Raw genomic sequence first — 15132 nt, 5'->3', positions numbered from 1 at the left:
GTCATTCCTCCTTTCTTAGGCATCACATGAACTGGACTTACCCATGAACTATCAGAGATAGGGTAAATCATACATGCTTCTAGTAACTTAAACACCTCTTTCTTCACCACTTCCTTCATTGTTGGGTTTAGTCTTCTTTGAGGTTGAACCACTGGTTTGTATTCATCCTCCATGTGTATCTTGTGCATGCAATAAGCTGGACTAATACCCTTCAAATCAGAAATGTTCCATCCCAAAGCTCCTTGATTGTCCCTCAACACCCTCATCAATTTTTCTTCTTCTAAAGGTGTCAAGGTGCTGCTGATGATTGCTGGTTTTGAGGCGTCTTTGCTAAGAAACACATACTTCAAGTGAGAAGGAAGTTCTTTTAATTCTGGATTTTTTTCTCCTTCTCCACTCAAAGTCGGCGCACCTGTAGCGTCTTTACCAACTAGTTCTTCAATTTTTACTGGTCCCAACTCTTGCTTGCTTGCCACAAGTTGCTTGACACAATCACTCACCTCAAGATCTTCATCCGGCTGACAACTCTCTATAGAATTTACAATTGTTCTTTCAAGAGGTTGTGACGGTTGAGGTTCACGAGAATTGTCTTCAACTATTTCTTCAACAACATCAATCCGGTAACACTTTGGGTTTTCATATCGTTGTTTCATTGCTTCAAAGATAATGAACACCACTTGCTCGTTATGGAATCTCAACATTAGCTCTCCCATCTCAACATCAACCAAAGCACGACTAGTTGCAAGGAAGGGTCTTCCTAGAATTAGTGGTATTTCTTCATCTTCAGCCATGTCTAATATCACAAAATCTGTTGGAAACACTAGATCATTAACCTTAACTAGCACATCTTCTAGCACACCGAAAGGATAAGAGATTGACCGATCAGCAAGAGTAATGGTCATTCTTATTGGCTTTGGCTCACCACATCCAAGCTTCTTCATCATTGAAAGGGGCATCAAGTTGATACTTGCCCCTAAATCACATAAAGCTCTACCAATGTCTACCGGTCCAATAGAACAAGGGATAGTAAAAGCACCAGGATCTTTTAGCTTAGGTGGTAGCTTCTTTTGGAGAATAGCACTACAATTCTCGGAAAGAGAAATGTTCTCATCATCTTTTGGCTTTCTTCTTCCCGTTAACAAATCCTTCATGAACTTGGCATACAAAGGCATTTGATCAAGAGCTTCACCGAAATGAATGTTCACCTGAAGTTGTGAGATAAGTTGCATGAACTGCTTGAATTATCCTTCCTCCTTCTTCTTCTTCTTCTCGAGATGAGGATATGGAAGCTTTACATATGATGGAATAACTTGTGGTTTATCTCCATCTTTCAATCTTTGACTCTTCGACTTCCTCAAGATTGAATCTTCATCTATCAATTTCTCACTTTTTTCTCCTTCTATTTTTTTCTTCTTTTCATTTTCAACTACTCCTTGATCATTCTCCTTTTCAACTACACAATGTTCATTTTCTTTTTCAACTTCACCCTCATTATTCTTTTCAACTTCACCATCCTCCCCTACTACTTCATCAACTTTCTCTGGAACTTTTGGAACTATAGGTGTGAGAACCTTTTTGCTCCTCAATTCAATAGCATTACAAGACTCGTTCTTAGGGTTTTCTTTAGTGTTACTTGAGAATCCGCCTTTGTTTTATTCAGCGAATTGCTTAGCTAATTGCCCTAGCTGAGTTTCAAGCATCTTCCTGGAGGCTTCGTTGTTCTTTCTTTCCGCTTCTTGACTTTTCTTCATCTCTTCAAAGTTTCCTTGAGTCATCTTCATAAAGTTCATCATAGTTTCCTCGAGAGCTGAAGGCTTTCTTGGTTGTTGTTGTGGGGGATTAAGCATCTGAGAGTTCAAAGCAGTGTTATTTGAGTAGCTCAAGTTGGGATGCTTGTTGATGCATGGAGTATAGTATTGATTTTGCCTTTGGTAGTTCCCCATGTAGTTGTCTTCCTCGCTCGATCCTTCAGGTACACACTCTCCGTTAGCATGTCCTTCACCACACAAGTCACACCTAATTGCAGCCACTTGTTGTTGCTTGTGAGCCAACGTGAAACCCTAAAACTCCTTAGTTAGAGCCTTTATTTGTTTGTTCATGGCTGATTGGTTAGCTAAGATTGCAGTTTGATCACTCACTCCGAACACTCCTCTTTCTTTCTTTTTCGCTTCAGCACGGTATTCGTTGCTGGCCATGTTTTTGATTAGAGCTTGAACTTCAAGATCAGTTTTACTCTTAAGACTACCTCCTGCAGAAGCATCTAAGAACATCCTAGTGTTAGGTGTCACCCCCTCAGTGAAGATTTGGAGGTATTGTTTCTCAGTGAACTCATGGTTAGGGCATCTCTTAAAAAGCAAGTTGAATCGCTCCCAAGCATCATATAGTGACTCATTCTCCCCTTGCTTGAAGTTTGATATCTCCATCTTCTTATCCCAATATTTAGACATAGGGAAGTACTTCTCGAGAAACTTAAGCTCTAGCTCCTCCCATGTTTGGACAGTCCCACTGGGTATAGTCAGCAACCAATCTTTCACTCTACCGGTCAAGGTGAAAGGAAATAACCTAAGCTTCTTTTGTGGATCGGTAACATTAGCTGGTTGTACACAAAACTCACAAGTTTCAGCAAAGCGGCTCAAATGTTCATGTGGGCTCATGGCTTCGGTCCCATCAAACTGTTTGTCTCTCAACCCATTCAGAACGGTGGTTTTGATGTCAAAAGCAACGAGGTTAGCTGGTTGGAAAGTGTGGGTCAGTTGACCACGATGAGTTGCTAACCCATAGTCTCCTAGATTTGGTCTCGGTGGTACAGGTTCTCCCATGATGATGGATGTAGTAGAAGAGGTTGTTTCAGATTCAGTAGGTGATGGCTCCGGTATCGGTACTCGTGCACTAGGTGGTACTGATTGAGACAACCTTTGCAACCGGACAGCTTTCCGGAGTGCTCTAGCAGTCCTTTCGATTTCTGGATCGTACTCTAAGTCGTCAGAGCTCTGTTTACCTCGCATAAACAGCAAAATACCTTAGTAGCACTGCACGATACAAAGCAATTAATGAATAATGAAACAAAGAAAATTTTAAAAACAGAAAAATAAATTGCAGAAATCCTAAATTATAACGTAATTGCCTTGTTGAAATATATCAACAGTCCCCGGCAACAGCGCCAAAAACTTGATAGAAGTTTGGCAAGTGCACCAAATACTATCAAAGTAGTAAAAATATCGATCCCACGAGGACTGTTTTTAATCTCAATAATTCAATTATGTTGTACTTTAGGATGTATAAAAATTATTTTGTTTGCCACTAGGCAGTAGATTGGTTTGATTTCATAAAAATAATGACAGAAAATAAAGTTGGTTTTTAAGAATAAGAGAGAGACGAGTTTAGGTCTTTCGAATCATCGATGTTCCCCTAATTGTTATGTTGCACCTATTCTTATGAATGATTTTCTAATCCTTCGATAGTTAACAAAATAGTCATAATCAATCCCTTGAGTTATGACCCTCTTCTCAAACTACAGCCCCTAATTCCTTAGGTGGTCTAATAATCTTTGAAGGTTTAAGCACGTTAACCTAATATCACTAACAAACGATTATCTATTCCTAGACTAACCATGTTTATTAGAACAATTCAATAGGTCTAAGTCAAAAGCTATGGTCAGTAGTCATTCGTTCTCACTAAATCATGTCTATATTTGATCAGGATATAAAAAACATTAAGAACAATTGAATTGAATAAAGACTAGAATATCATTCATAATAAATAGAGTTTCACAGCATCATGTATCAATTAGGGTTACAAAGAATCATCTCAGACCTAACCTATAATGGATTTAGCTACTCATAATGGTGTTTACAAATAGCATAATAATTAGAGGAATTAAAACATACACAAAGTGATGGAAGGATGAAGAAATCGTCCTCCTTGGCAGTCTTGTAGTCACAAAATTGCACTTTGCTCTCCTTAATTCGTAACCCTTCTTTTTGAAATAGACTTCAGCTTAAATAGGCACATAATATCGCCCAAATCGTGTCACATTTTAAGTGAATCGTGACACGATTTCACCTTGTGGAGCAAGAAACTGAATTAGGGTTTCACCAAATCGTGTCACATTTTACCAATCGTGACACGTTTCTTAAATGTTGAACCAAGAGTTCTGATGCTTCCCAAATCGTGTCACTTTTCCATGAAATCGTGACACGTTTTCTTTTTTTGCAATTCCTTCAGTTTTTCTGCTCTTTTTGCTGCATAACTCCATTTTGTGATAAAAATACATAGAAAATTATGTAATGACAAGATGTCATCACTGCACACTCCTTATTTTATCCTTATCATTTATATCAACTTCAAATTCCTTCTTAACTTTTTCTTTTTTCTAATTTCATTTATCTCTTTGCACAAAACCACTACTACCAACACATCATTTTTAGCATGTTGTGCCTCTGTCTAATATTATTTGGATATGTATCTATATAAAAATAGATGCATATGGCTTACACTTAAGGGAAATATGTTATCGTCTTAAGTTTGTCAATCTCACTTGTGTGGCTGCTCTTGCTTATGTGGTTGCTCTTAGCCTAATATAATGATATAATCATTGTAGGTTTTCTCGAAAATCTGAACATTATTATATTATTTTCTTAGTTTTTTTCAAGTCATTTGTTTAATTTATTTTATATTATATTTAAGTTTTTCTATGTTGTTCGCTTTAATGCCATTTTTTATTCAACTTGTACCGTTTCAAATCCGTTCATTTTTTTTTTTGCTTTTGGTGGGATTTAACAACGAAAAAATGTTGATGTGTTATGATGAATAAAAAATTATATGCTTATTCGATATTTTTAAATGATATGAATTTGAGTCTAATTTGTTGGTAAATTAATTATCCAAAATTTTAAATTTCTTCAACAAACCCATAAGCAAGAACAATTAAACCAATAAGTGTTTTTAATAAAAAAAAATGGCTTAATTGCATGTTTAGTCCCTTATGTTTATTTTAGGTTTCAAGTTGGTACCCTATGTTTTAAAAGTTTCTAGTGGTCCCTTATGTTTTAATATTTTCAAGTTGGTTCAAAACGTTACTAACATTACAATAAGTTAGTCCATTCAGTCACTTAACCGTTCATAAATTCGGGTTGACAATATGGGTGATGGAACTTAACTTACTTAGAAAATCAGTTTTAAAACATTTTTTTAATTTTTTTTGTTTTATTAAACTCAATATCATGTCGCAAAAGGGACTAACTTATTCCAACACGAGTAACGTTTTGGGCCAACATGAAACTTTTAAAACATAAGGAACCAACTTGAAACCTAAAATAAACATAAAGGATCAATTATGCAATTAAGACTAAAAAATCAAGAAGATCATTCCTTATTTATTAGAAGATCATTGCTTATTTATTATCATGATATTCTGCTATTTTTAAAATGTTGTCATTTTTAAAATAATGATATATATATATATATATATATATATATATATATATATATATGTATGTATTTGTTACTATAATTATTTACATGTCATTTTCACAATATTTATTATGAGATTAATCTTTAAAAAAAATTAATTATGAGATTAATTTTTGAACAAAAGAATAAAGTTCAAGGGAGTTTGGAACACTACGACTCTAGACACTTTATTAGGCTCCCCCCACACTTAGGAGAAGCATTGTCCTCAAGAAGAAGAAGAAGAAGAAGAAGAAGAAGAAGAAGAAGAAGAAGAAGAAGAAGAAGAAGAAGAAGAAGAAGAAGAAGAAGAAGAAGAGGAAAGCTCACAATTTTATTGAAGTCCATAGTGGACTTTGGAGGTGAAGGTGTTACATCATGTTTTGGAGCATTTGATTGTTTTCTTCATTTATTTGATTGCTCCTTTGGACATTGTTCCTTTCAACACCTTATTTTTGTTGCTCGACGCTTATTCTTTGAACTTTGGTTTGCATCCATGCCCGCCATTTATCATTATAGCTTCCACCGGCTTCTTGTTCATGGTGCAAGTTTGCACCTACCTCCTCTTTATTACCATCATCATCACCATCGTTATGTACCTGTGGGATAGTACCAACATAAAGCAATTTTTCCACCACCTCCAGAATAGTTAAGTCCGGATTAGGTAGAATAATCAAACAATAAGCTCTAATAATTCTCCATTCATATTGGTAATTGTGAGTAGGGTCATGGGTTCTAAGGAAGGACAAAGTAGTGAAAGTAGATAAGTCTAGATAATAGTTCCCTCTATCCTCTTGATCCATTGATTCACACTCACCCCAAACTTCCTAGCAATAAAAACGATGATTCCACCTACCATTATATCACCCTTATCATCCGGTTTCTTTTTAACAATTAAAACAAGATAATCAAGCAAATAATAGCAAATGTTAATATGATGGTTATAAATCATAGCCCACAACATAAACAACTCATCAATCCTCATCATTCCTACCTCTTTCCTATTCTATATGGTGCAAGCCATAACCCTTTGAAGGTACCTAAGCACAGAGTTGTGTTATTCAACAGCCTAATCATATTATCCTCTATTTCTAGTCATAGCATTAACATCAAGGTACCTGCAAGTAGAGATAGTTCTAGAGATTAGAGATTTATACCTATTCCCTTGCTCGGGATCCTTGGATTGGATCCTATGATTGTGGGTTCCTATGATTGCGGGTTGTTGATTGCTTCTTGCACCACTTCCGGAGTCTTCAATCTCCTTACCTTTCCTCTTGGATGCTATTGACCTAGTTGACTTTGCTTTGGTTTGGGTGAAGGTTAAGTTTTGTGTGTGAAAGGTTGGTTTAGTGATGGGATTGGGGTTTAAATAAGGTTTTTGAGTTTATTGATGAAGATTGGTGGAGAAATTATGGTTTGATGAAGTTTGAAGAGAGTTATGGAGGAAGAATGAAAGAGATTTTTTTGTTTAAATAAGGAAAAAAAATAAAAAATAAAATGAATTTTTTTTTTTTAAATTTTTTTTTTTTTTTGCTGAAAAGTCGGCACGGCTGTGCCACCACGGCACTGGCCGTGCCAAGTTTCTGTTAAGAGGCAAAAATATTTTTTTTTTGAATTTTATTTATTTATTTTTTTTTGGAAATTTTTTTTTTTTCTGGTCAACGGCTTCAACTTTCTTTCACTTTTTTCATCATATTTGGACAAATACCTACAAAACAAATTAAAATAACACAAAACAAAAAATAAAAGCAATAAAATTCATGGGTTGCCTCCCACGAAGCGCTCGTTTAGAGTCATTAGCTTGACGGTTAGAAAGTGGTTCATCTATCCTATACCCAATCTCTCAGAAAGGGACAATGGCATCAAACAAACATTCTCTCCCAAATCACACATGGCTTTCTCAAAGGTTTCAAATCCTATGACACAAGGTAGGGAAAAGCTTCCTAGATGCTTAAGTTTAGGTGGCAATTTGTTTGGAAGTATTTCAATAAGATTCATAAACTGCTCATCTAACTTGGACTCATCAAACCCTTGTGTTAATGGAATTTCAGGCTCATGAGATGGTGAAACAAATGAATTTTCATTCTCTCCTATGGTTTTCTCACTTTGAGACTCATTACTCCCTATCTCTCCTTCATTGTTCTGAACTTTCACAATGGGGTCCTCTAATTGTTTACCATCCCTAAGGGTAATAACACTTATATGGTTTTTGGGGTTGGTTTCGGTTTGGTCTAGGAGGACTTCGGAGGTTTGAGAGGGAGTAGTCACTTGAGATGTCTGAGTCTCTAGCATCTCACTGTGAGTAACTATGGAGTCTACTTTCGATGTAAGTTTGGCAAAAGAGTCACTCATAAATTCAGTTTGATTTTGAAGCTCTTGGAGCTGTTTGGATTGATTTATAAGAAAATTTTCTAAAAAAAATTCCAAGCTGGATTTTTGAGTGACTCTTTGGTTGTTTGCATAACTGTGTGGTGTTGTTTGTTGTCCAAAAAGATTTTGAGGGGTTTGAAAAAAAATTTGGTTGTTTCTACACCCTTGATTATATTGAGCATAGTTTACTTGCTCAGGACTTCTAACAACACTACCTAGTTGGCAATCAATGCCAATATGGCCAAATACACCACAAATTTCACAAAAAGGAGATGCAGAAGAAGAAGAAGAAGAAGAAGAAGAAGAAGAAGAGATGGCACTAACATTTATTTTTTCAAATTTTTGGGTTAATGCATCAATCTTAACGGCAAGGTGATCATAGTTAGAGATTTCATACTTACCTGCCTCCTTTATGGAGGGTGAAGATCTAGTGATGGCTCTCTCGTCGGTCCAATTGTAATGATTTTGAGCCATGTCTTCGATAAAGGTGTATGCTTCTGTGTAATTCTTGTTCATTAAAGCTCCACCTACAGCTGCATCAACATGAATTTTTGTGGTATACAAAAGACCATTATAAAAAATGTGAATAGTAAGCCAATTCTTTAAACCATGATGGGGACAAAGTCTAAGCATTTCTTTGAAACGCTCCCACGCATCGTAAAGAGATTCACCATCTTTTTGAGTGAATTGTGTGATTTGAATCCTTAATTGGACGGTTTTAAAATAGGGAAAGAATTGGGCAAGAAAAACTTGCTTCATTTGTTGCCATGAAAAGATAGAACCAATTTCCAATGAATGAAACCAAGCACTAGCTCTACCCCCTAAGGAGAAAGGAAAGAGGTGCAGCCTTACGGCCTCTTGGTTTGCATTCAAGGTTCCACTGAGTCTTAAAAAGGTTGAAATATGAAAATTCGGATCCTCAGTGGGTGATCCGAAAAATTGATTTTGCTGCACTAGGTGAACAAGTGCAGGCTCTATTTCAAAATTGTCCTCAACCGTTGGGTACACCATAGCATCGTATGACTCATTTGAAGATGGGATTGCATACTCTTTGAGAGAGCGTTCCTTAGCCATATCGTTATTATCTTCCCAAGAAGTTAAAGGAAAAAGAAGAAATAGAAAAAGTTTTTTTTTTTTTTTTGGATAGAAATATAAAATAAAATAAAATAAAGCAAAAGATATATTTTTTTTAAAGTCTAATCGTTAAAAAAAAATTAACCAAATTGCAATAACTCCCCGGCAACGGCGCCAAAAACTTGATAGGCCAAACCGCAAGTGCACGGTCTATCGAAGTAATAGTAGTAAAAGAGTATCGTTCCGCTAGGGATTTATGAATTTAATTAATTTTTAATAATGATTAGATGAGAAGAAAAGGTTATAAGAGGTGGTTTAATTGCTGAAGGTAAATAACTATAATAATAAAGATGCCTTGGGATCGTTGGTTTGTCATAATAACAAATCTTTCACTAGACAAGACTTTAACTTCTAATTCCATGGTTTACACCGTAATTTCTTAAGACCGGTTTCCCTTTAGCCCCTCACCTTTCCGATGAAAGTCCGGTGAGAGTTTACTTCTAGTAACCAAGCCTATTTCGCTGACTTGATTACTAGAAGATGCTTATAAGGATTGAAACTACCTGTGTCTCAATAATTGCAAGGACTATTTTGCTGTCTTGCAATTATTGTCTAGATTCACTTGTTCCAACATCAAAGCTCCGCTCTCGCTTTATGAATTGATGTTTGGGATAATGGATTAACAATTATCAAACCCTCCGCTTTCGCTTCCACAGTTTGATAATTGTTAATTCATGTTAAAACGGTGAATCTAAATTAGAAATTACGGCTACATAGAATTTAGGGTTAAAGCTTGGTTCGTTAGGATTATGTCATTAGACTTCCCAACAATCCCAAGACAAAGAAGTTTACTCACTAACGTTCATTGTAGACATAGAGAAGAAGGGGAAGAGGAAGAATATAGCAATAAAGTAAATATGAACTTTTATTCCAAGAACAAAAGATGAATATTTGTGATGGAGAGCTACTCTATTTATAGCTTTACAATCGACTTAAAATCTAAGCAATTACAAGGGCTTTTCGATAAAACTAAAACAGAGTAACTTGGGCCTAAAGCAAAAGCAGCAAAAGTCATCCAGAGAGGTGGCACGGCCGTGCCAACCTTAGCACGGGCCGTGCCAAGTTTCTGACTTGGGGGAGACTTATTTTTGTCTCCGAATCTTCGTATTTTAGCTCCAAATCAGCTCCAGACTCCTTTCTTTTGCTCCAAGAATCCTTCCATCCAATATTCGTTCCTAAAATATAAAATATGCAATTAAAGTAAAATAGCTCAAAAAGGAAACAATATTTAAATAAAATAAAACTAAATCTAAATAAAACGAAACTAAATAATACATAAAAATAGACTAAATATAGACTCATCATCATCCCAGTTCTTGCACTCCTCCATCCTCCTCTTCACATCACATGCCTCTGGTGGCACAATCTCCAGCAACTGGTTGATTCTCTCCGGGCTATAGTCGATCTTCTTCCCCCTCACATAAGACACATATTTGCTCCCCATGTACCTAGCATTGGCATAAAACTCTATCCCACCGTCTTGTTCGCCTGCTCGAAAATCATACTCACCAGGGACTCCCACCCTCTCTCAGTGATGACTTGGTGGAACTCTGGGTTGGATATGTGTTTAATGAAATCAAACCCTCTCTCGGGGATCATTCTATAGCCATGGATGTCCTTAAAACGGTCTCGGGCAGCATTGTTGTAAAATCGGTGGTTTACGGACGGTGGTGGTGCGGTGTTAGGGTTAGGTTTAACGGGTTGTTTACGTTTGGGGGCGGTTTTGGCCTTTTTGGATGGCTGGGATGGGGCTTGGGACTTGACTTTGTTGTGTGTTTCCACCATGTATAGGGTTGGGTGGTTGGGTTAGGGTTGTAGAAAATATCAAGGTTAGGGTTAATGAAGGTTAGGGTTTGTGATGGAGATGATGAATATGAAGAAGTTTGGTTGTTGGTGGGTTATGATGAAGGTATATGATGATGGTTTGGTGATTGGAAGGTGAAAAGATGAAGATTTTTGGTAGAGATGGTTTGGAAGTTCGAAAGTTAGGGTTCTGGGAAAATTTTGGCAGAGTTTGGCTACTTTTGGAAGTGAATGGAATGAAAATCGTGTTAGGTTTATTTATAGACTGGGAAAATCGTGTCACATTTGGCCAAAAACGTGTAACGATTGTGTTTTGTAACTGTAAAAATTTGAAACCACCAAAATTGTGTCACGTTTGGGCAAAAACGTGTCACGATTGCTCATTTTGAAAAAATTTCTTGCCCAGAAATTGTGTCACGTTTTGGCCAACGCATCACGATTTCTCAATGTCGAAAGCCACCAGTTTGAGACTTAGAAAATTTTTGAAGTGGCAAAATTGTGTCACGATTTCAGTATCGTGACACGTTTTTCGATATGTCGAATGGGCACCAATTTAACTTAGAAAAATTCTGTGAAGAGCTTCAGAGGGAGGCAAAATCCTGTCACGTTTTGCCCAAAACGTGTCACGATTTTGCCCAGTATTGGACTTTGAAAAATTTGTTCCTCTGTTCGTTTCAGCTAAAATCTTTTTGTGTTTTTTTAATTTTTTTTGTGAAAGCAATAAAATTAAGAAATACTACCTGACATATGCATGTGGGTTGCCTCCCACCAGGCGCTTCTTTACCGTCACTATCTTGACTGTCGACGACCCTTAGAGGTCTGTCAGAATAAGTCCCACCCTTGCTTTTGGTAGGTCGCCACCCAGATATGGCTTAACTCTCTGCCCATTCACCTTGAAACTTCGGTCACCTTCAGGTGTCATCAACTCAACAGCTCCATGAGGTGACACACTTTTCACTAAGAACGGTCCAGACCACTTTGACTTGAGCTTCCCAGGAAACAGCTTCAACCTGTAATTATACAACAAAACTAGTTGGCCACAGTTAATATCCCTAGACACTAAGTTTTTGTCATGATACCTTTTAGTCCTGGCTTTATAGATGAGCGCATTTTCATACGCTCTAAGCCTCATCTCCTCAAGTTCATTAAGTTTCAGGAGTCTCTTCTTACCAGCAGCTACTTGATCAAAATTTAAGGCCTTAATGGCCCAGTATGCTTTATGTTCTAGCTCAACAGGAAGATGACATGCCTTCCCATAGACTAACTAATAGGGTGAAAGCCCTAGATGAGTCTTAAAGGTTGTCCTATATGCCCACAGTGCATCATCTAATTTTTTAGACCAATCTTTCCTATTTGACGCAACTGTCTTCTCTAGTATCTGTTTCAGCTATTGGTTTGAAACCTCTGCTTGACCACTTGTTTGTGGGTGATAGGGAGTTGCAACTTTGTGCCTTATGTTATACTTTTTGAGAACATTTTCAAGAAAACTATTGCAAAAGTGCTTCCCCCCATCACTGATCAAGACTCTAGGTGTTCCAAACCTAGTGAAAATGTTCTTATGTAGGAAGTTAATAACAGTCTTGGCATCATTAGTAACACATGGTATCGCTTCAACCCATTTTGTGACATAGTCATCACAAACAAGAATATGGAGAAAAGAATAAGAGGAAGGGAAAGGTCCCATAAAGTAGATGCCCCAACAATCAAATGGTTCAACTTCAATGATTCTTGAAAGGGGCATCTCGTTCCTCTTTGAGATGTTACCTGTCATTTGGCATTTGTCACACCGTGCAACAAAGTCGTGGCAATCCTTGAAAAGGGTGGGCCACCAGAATCCACTTTGCAGAATTTTTGCAGCGGTTCCTTCTCCACTATGGTGGCCCTCATAAGATGAGCTATGGCAGTGCCACATGATACTATGAGCTTCCTTCTCCACTTCTATAATAAGGTGTCTACCACAGTTACTTACTCTGAGAATTGAAGAATGCAAAGAGTTGATGCATATAATTGAAGATGATTTGGAGAATAAAAAATCCTCAAATTTTATGTCTACAACAAAGACATGCTTCCCAAAGCTATTTACACTTAGTGTAGTAAAGTGCAACAAGTTGAAATATGTCTTTCCAATCACCATACGTAAAGAGCTTCCTGAGCTAAATGTTCTGATCATAAAAGAAGCAGATGAGCTAGAGGAAATATTTGAAAGTGAATGTGATGATCAGAAAGTGGTGATTCCAGATCTTAAATTTGTAATATTTGAAAATCTACCAAGCCTCAGTAATGACCAAGGAATTCAATTTCGAGCTGTAAAACATCGTTTCATACAGAATTGTCAAAAACTCTCTTTGGCTTCAGCTTCAACAGCAGACCTCGGAAATGACATTGATGATTCAGATTTTGGCTACGGTAAACACTATATCCAATGTTTCTAAAAACTATTACATGTTGGTGGTAACTAATTACATATAATGCAGTAATATTTACAGAAACAAAAATATACCATGAATTATACCATTTGGTTAAATGATATACAATAATTGAATCTTCTAAAGTAGCGGTATCAGGTATGCATGAATGAGTACAAGTGTTAAAATTTTAATTAGTAGGTTGATAGATAAACATTATTGTGCACCTTTAAACTTGAAAATGATGATATACAATTGAAAGTGGACGTTTTGATTTTATTATTACTGGCCTTAAAGTTTGCAATGTCAGCAAACCATGGCCTTTCTCCAATAGCAAACAGTTGTTCATCAGGAAACTCGGCCTTAATGGCCTTTTCTTTCTTTGTCACCTCTTCATTTTCCAGCCTTGAGAGGTGATCAGCTACCACGTTCTCTACTCCCTTCTTGTCACGAATCTCAAGATCAAACTCTTGCAGCAAAAGGATCCACCTCACAGCCGAGGCTTTGAATCCCCTTTGGTTAAGAGATATTTCAGAGCTGCATGATCTGTAAAAACAATGACTTTGGAGCCTATTAGAAAAGAACGAAACTTTTCCAATGCAAAGATTACTGCAAGCAACTCCTTTTCAGTTGTGGAATAGTTAATTTGATTTTCATTTAAAACCTTGCTTGCATAGTAAATAGCATGGAAAAATTTGTTCTTTCATTGGCCTAGGACTGCACCAACAGCATAATCACTTGCATCACACATAAGTTTAAAAGGTAAATCCCAATTGGGTGCAATGATTATTGGTGCAGTTACCAAATTGGTTTTAATCAAAGAAAAAGCATCTAAATATTCAGAATCAAAAGTAAACTCATTTTCTTTGACCAAGAGGTTACAGAGAGGCTTTGAAATTTTAGAAAAATCTTTTATGAAACGCCGATAGAAAATGGCATTCCCCAAGAAACTTCTTACTCCCTTGACATTAACAGGTGGGGGAAGTTTTTCTATAACCTCTATCTCTCTATGCATTTAGCACTTATTTTATGCCCCAAAACTATACCTTCAGTTACCATGAAATGACATTTTTCCCAGTTTAAAACAAGGTTAGTTTTGGTGCATCGTTTAAGGATAGCATCTAGGTGAAACAAGCATTGATCAAAAGACTTACCAAACACAGAAAAGTCGTCCATGAATACCTCTATGTTCTTCTCTATCATGTCAGAGAAGATGGAGAGCATACACCTTTGAAAGGTTGCCGGCGCATTACACAGCCCAAAGGGCATCCTCCTATAAGCAAATATACCAAATGGACAAGTGAAGGCAGTCTTCTCTTGATCTTCCGGAGCCACCACAATCTGATTATACCCCGAATACCCATCCAAGAAGCAATAAAAGGCTTGGCCAGCCAATCTCTCAATCATTTGATCCATGAACGGTAACGGAAAGTGGTCCTTCCTTGTTGCGGTATTCAACCTCCGATAGTCTATACACATTCTCCAACTAGTGATAGTACGGGTGGGTATCAATTCATTTTTTTCATTAGCCACCACCGTCATTCCTCCTTTCTTAGGCATCACATGAACTGGACTTACCCATGAACTATCAGAGATAGGGTAAATCATACATGCTTCTAGTAACTTAAACACCTCTTTCTTCACCACTTCCTTCATTGTTGGGTTTAGTCTTCTTTGAGGTTGAACCACTGGTTTGTATTCATCCTCCATGTGTATCTTGTGCATGCAATAAGCTGGACTAATACCCTTCAAATCAGAAATGTTCCATCCCAAAGCTCCTTGATTGTCCCTCAACACCCTCATCAATTTTTCTTCTTCTAAAGGTGTCAAGGTGCTGCTGATGATTGCTGGTTTTGAGGCGTCCTTGCTAAGAAACACATACTTCAAGTGAGAAGGAAGTTCTTTTAATTCTGGATTTTTTTCTCCTTCTCCACTCAAAGTCGGCGCACCTGTAGCGTCTTTACCAACTAGT

The 15132-nt window shown here is 37.0% G+C and overlaps 1 non-coding gene across 1 annotated transcript; it reads left to right on the top strand.

The window, feature by feature from the left end:
• Positions 1-8422: 8422 nt before the first annotated feature.
• LOC146927277 (small nucleolar RNA R71) lies at positions 8423-8529 on the top strand. Its single transcript, XR_015009140.1, has one exon. It is a non-coding gene; the product is annotated as a small nucleolar RNA R71 (small nucleolar RNA).
• The last annotated feature ends 6603 nt before the right edge of the window (positions 8530-15132 follow it).

This window comes from Medicago sativa, chromosome 4, assembly GCF_051527215.1.
Source record: "Medicago sativa cultivar Bolivia chromosome 4, Bolivia_mono, whole genome shotgun sequence".
NCBI classification, from domain to species: domain Eukaryota; kingdom Viridiplantae; phylum Streptophyta; class Magnoliopsida; order Fabales; family Fabaceae; genus Medicago; species Medicago sativa.
Note: the sequence above shows the minus strand (reverse complement) of the source record. Positions and strands in the feature narration are given on the sequence as shown.